We start from the raw sequence: 6,134 nt of genomic DNA, 5'->3' as shown, positions 1-6,134 counted from the left end.
CCAACCTCCAAAATTCTTCATCTAATGCATCCACTCTAGATCCCATCATCAAATCCTCACAACCTACTCTTGAGCGTTTGCTATTTGGTTTGGTTCAATTTCTGGTTGTTTGGCTAACCAAATTGATCTGGTTGAGTTACGGAGTTGGTCACTCGAAATTGACCAACCACTAGTGAATGACCCCCGTACTAAGTACGGGGAAGTTAATCATATATATAAACATTAATGATTTTTATTACCATTTTTTACTACTGTTTATAAACTGCCATTTTTAAGACACACATAGTCTACGAGTCCACATAAATTAACCCTTATATGTCAAACCCGTAAAATTACATGGGTCATTAAATTCAACTTGAAATGTTTATTAGTTTAATTTAACCATTATTATTATTATCATTATTATTATTATTAATTTATTTCAGTATTTAATTAATTTTTTTTTGTTATTTGATAATAATATTAACTAAGTTTGTAATTATTTAAATATTAACTTAAAATATATTTTTTCCAACCGAGTATAATTATTATATAATAGATTTGTTAGTTCATATTTTTCATTTAAGAATAAACATTAATGGTTAACAATTTTAATGACTATAAATAAATATTGATTTTTATTTAAGGTTTATTATTGTATTAGGTAATTATTATGGGGCATGCTTTGAATAAACATTAATGATAACTGATTATTATTATTATTTTTAATTATTTATATAAATAATTAATTGTTATTATTATTTACTTAATTCAGTAATTTGAGTAACTATTTGATTTAATCAGAATTATTTCATTTTTTAATTATTTATAATAGACATTTAGGGTAGGCTCTTTATTTGATTTAAGAGACTTACCATGTTATATCTAGACAATGACCCCATACTAAGGGGCAACTACAGTATCATTTAATTTGAAATTTACTATTCAATAATAAAAAATCAATGTCCTATTGAGCAACCCACCCCCCAAAAAAGTATCAATAACTTTGAAATCATTAGTCTATTTATAAAATAATAAACTTAGATGGATGTTTACAACAATATCACCAATACGGCTTAATATTTAGAGACATATGAATGATAAAAAGCATTTATGATGTCCATTCAAAGAGGCAAAGAAGGAAGAAAATCATTCAAAGAGCTACTAAGAAAAACAACCCATGCTAAACAACATTTGCAGATGCATACATCCTCTAGAGTAAGAGATGAAAAATATATGACTACAATCAAATCATCATCATGTATGGCTACAATCAATTGATAATATAATTAGGACTCCGAAGCCCATCCAATAGAGGAAACATGAAAGAAAGGAGAATAATGAGACCATCCTAAGTATGGAAGCCACCCCCAAGTTAGGTGACAATGCTTCTTTTGGTTGATAATGGTTATGGATTTTAAGTCTAAGCTCCCCACAATGCACGTAGACTAGCTAGAATTTATCTTTAGGAAAAAAATAGGGAAACCTATTCATAACCTAATGGTATGTTTGAATTATGGGAATTGGGAGATAGAAATAGGAAATGTAGGTTGAAATTATAATTTTGGGCAAGTTGATGTGTCAAATTCAAGTCAATTAGAATACTCATAAATTTTTAGTTCATTCATTTAGTGGTAATTTGAATATTTTTTATTCCATGTCTTTATTGAGTAATATAGATTAATAATATATTAATAATTGTGAAATCAGTAATAATAATAAGTGTATTATTATTACTATTATTTACTAATAGTATATTCTTATTATGTGTATATTGATTTTGAAATCAGTAATAATAAATTATTATTATTATTATTATAAAATGATTTTATCCCGATTAATAATTTACATTATTAAAATACTTATTAATTATCATTAATTCATTAGCATTCTGAAGTAATAATTATCATTATTATAATTAAGAAATTAATTATAAATAAGTAATTATAATCAGTAATTAATTTTTATCAGAAATCATTATTTTTGGTAATAATTAATTATAATTATTCATGATAATAATAATATAATTATATTAATTATAATTGTTGATAATAATAATAATATAATTAATTATTTCATATAAATGTATGCATTATAATTTCTGATAATAATTCTAATATAAATAATTAACATTCAATATTTATTTTCAAAATAATTAATATGAGTTAATATAAATTAAAAATTATTATTTCTGAATTATTAATTATCATTATGAAAATGATTATTAATTATCATTCCGAATTAATAGTGAAAAATATTATCAATAGTTAAGTATTAGCAGTAATTATTATAAGAAATTATCATCAGTGAGTTATTATTATTAGTAATTAATATCTGAAATTAATTAATTAGAAGTCATTAATTATTTTGAGTTCCCCTCTCTTTCAAAAAGTTGACTCATCATCATCATCAATGACAACAACTTGATAAATACATAATTTCATAAAAATAGGTAAATATCATTAATTTATTTTTTTATCTTTTGAAAAACTGAGTAAGTGAAAAATAAAATGGTTATTATGGCAAATGAAAAGTTATTTGGATTTTTGCAAAAAAGAAAAATTATTGAACATAAAAAACCAATTACTCAAAAATAAGGTCATTAATGAAAGAGTAATTAAAATTATTCTGTAAATTATAATTTTAAGAAATTAATAATTAATAATTGTCTGAATTAAAATGGGTAATTTCAACAAATAATTTTAAGTAATTAGATTTTGCTATTAACATTTTTTAACAATAATCAGTATTATTAATAAATTAATAATATATTAATAATTGTGAAATCAATAATAATAATAATAAGTATATTATTATTATTATTATTATTATTATTATTATTATTATTGTTGTTGTTGTTGTTATTGTTGTTGCTATGTGTGTATTGATTTTGAAATTAGTAATATTAAAGCATTGTTATTATTATTATTATTACCTACTACTATTATTTTTATTATATTTTTTATTAAGTAATTAATTTTTTATAATTATGATTTTTAGTTAATTCATAAAATAATATTTGCTTTTATAACTCTTTAAGTTTAACAACATTTAATAATTGAAAGTTTTATAATTTAACTTTAACTAAATGAAATATTTATTGGAGAATAATAATAGTATTAATTACAATTACTTGTAAATACTAATGTAAATAAGTAACACTAACTATATATTTATAAAATAACTAATATTAATATAAAATGATTATATCCCAATTAATAATTAACATTATTAAAATACTTATTAATTACCATTAATTAATTAACATTCCAAAGTAATAATTATCATCACTAGTGTTAGTAATAATTAATTATAATTATTGATAATAATAATGTAATTATATTCATTAATATAATATTATTAATTATTTCATATAAATGTATGAATTATAATTTCAAATAGTAATTATAATATAAATAATTACCATTAAATATTTATTTTCAAAATAATTAATATGAGTTAATATAAATATATAATGATTATTTCTGAATTATTAATTACCATTATGAAAATATTTATTAATTATCATTTCGAATTAATAATGAGCAATATTGCCAGTAATAAATTATTAGTGATTAAGTATTAGAAGTAATTATTATAAGAAATTATTTTTTTTGAATTAAAAATGAGCAATATTATCACTAATTAATTATTATCAACAATTAAGTAATAACAGTAATTATTTTAAGAAATTATTTTTAGTAATTAATTATTATCATTGAATAATTATTATTAGTAATTAATAATTGGAACTAATTAATTAGAAGTAGTTAATCATAATTAATAGCTGTAATTAATTCAATAGAAGTAGTTAACAGTAATTATTATTATTAATTAGTAGCTGAAATTAATTAATTAGTTTTTAGTTTAGTAGTTAACAGTAATTAATAACACTTCCTCTTTTTAAGGAAATGATTGAAAGTGGGAAATTCTCATTTCTCACAACTCTATATGGTGGTGCATTCGACTCTGCATGTTAGTGGGCTTTTTTCTTGAACTACCAATAATCAAAATTTGACACATGTCTAGTGGGTTCTATTCTTAAACTATCGCTATTCAGATTTTGACACATGTCCATTTTGTTCAAATCCTTGAAATGATAGGTGTCTGAATGTAAATGGGCCACATGTCTGATTAGGGAGACTTATATTAGATTTCCAACCGGCTTTCTAATCCCGCTATATAATAATTTAATATTTGATGTGATAAGTGGTCTGTCAGAATGTCAAACCAAAACATAAAGGAAGAAAAAAATAAGTTTGGTGCAGACCGGATCTGCTTACGACATACTTTTTCAACACTTTTACCATGAGACAAGGACCCACGATATGTGTGGACACAAATCATGTTGGAAATTTTTTTTTAAGCATATTTCATCTTGTTTCAATGAGCCAAAGCTCTTGTACGCAAATTTTGTGTATCGAGTATTGAACAACGTTTGTAATGACAATTCCAACCATAAAAGTGTTGAAATAAATTTATGTATTCTTTAGAATGAAAAATAAACTGAGCTAGACAGCAGCATCATTAAAAATCAGGTCAATCCTAAGTGAAACAAGAATGTCCCCATACACAAAAAGGAGGCATATCCAAATTCGAATTTTAATTTGAATTGAAATTGTTCAGTCACAGCTTTTTTTGCAGCCAATTTCACAAGTATATCGCATTGAATATGATCATTTTGCATGTCTACATGAAAAGTTCTAAAAGTTTACCATCCAACACATCAACCAAAGTTAGATTTTGACTTATCTAGGTGAAGTTATGGCTTGCTAATTCTTCTAAAGGGTGCAGTTTGACTACCAGATTCTAAAGGTCCACAGGAGTGAGACCTTCATGATATCGAAATAAACAAGATGAAGAGGCAAGTTCAGCAACTCCAACAACATCTAGACAACTTTGAAGTCTTGAGCCATGATGAGTCCCTTCATGACTCAGAGGATGAACACTCTCATCAAGATGAAGAAGATATTAACCCCTTCTATCATAAGAAACGAGCAAAGAGTCTTTTCCTCGTCATCATGCTCAAAGGATCAATAACTTCCAACAAGATCTTAACATCAAAATAGAAACCTTAGAGTTTGAATGAATAATTCACAAACCTAGTTAGTTAGATTCATTATTAATTATTCAGCTTGGATTGTAAGTAGTCATCTTATTAATTAGTTAGGTTCATTGTAACCTGTCAATTCATCAGTGGAAGATTGATCCTAATCAGGCTCCACGTGGAATTCTAAAGAAAGCCGAACAAGTAAGAGTGGTGATCGACAGAAATATACAGCAATGGAATTCATTTAATCCCTAACAAATACGACTATTTGATTAGTGTTTAGTTTTTATTTTTTTCTTTTCGTATTTATTTTATACATTAGTAATTAAGCACATGAAATGCACATGATTTTTTTTTATATTAATTACTTGAATTTTAAATATATCATAATTAAGATAAAAATTGAAAATTAACAAAAATAATAATATGATTAAAAATAAATTCAAATTTTTGTTATAAATGCGCATGTGTATCACATGTGAAAATTTTAAATTACAATAACAATTATTATTATTATTATTATTATTATCATTATTAAATTTTGTATTCCATTAAGTTTTGCCATGAATAAAAATAAATTTTATTTTAACAATTGTTTTTATTTATTATGATGAATATATAACATTAAAAATGTTCCTAAATGTGATAGAATTTTTAACTTTTTCATTGTTTGTGTTTTATCTTTTTTAAATATTTATTATCCAATTATGATATCATGAGTTTCTTTGAAAAATTGGATCATTGACCCATCATCTAAATAAGAAAATAGTTTTACTTTTGAATTTGTTTTAATTTATATATCATCTACATTATATAAATAATTTTTATTTATTATACTTAATTTTTGTTTGACATAATTAATATATAGTTTTTTATATATTATTTTAATTATTTGTACTTTTTTATTTTTTTAAAATTTATTATTTAACTATCATATCATCCATTGATTTATTTGACCCAAATCACTAACCCACAATCCCAAAAACAGAATAATTTAATTTGTCATCGTTTATTTTACAACCAAAGATTTACGTGCCCTGCCCTTGTAGGCTACTAAAAAACACAGAAAAAAACAAATGTAAAGATCGAAAGCTAGCGTAAATTG

Source organism: Nelumbo lutea, chromosome 1, assembly GCF_056320005.1.
Source record: "Nelumbo lutea isolate HS-2025 chromosome 1, American lotus-T2T, whole genome shotgun sequence".
NCBI classification, from domain to species: domain Eukaryota; kingdom Viridiplantae; phylum Streptophyta; class Magnoliopsida; order Proteales; family Nelumbonaceae; genus Nelumbo; species Nelumbo lutea.
This window is presented reverse-complemented; position numbering follows the sequence as displayed.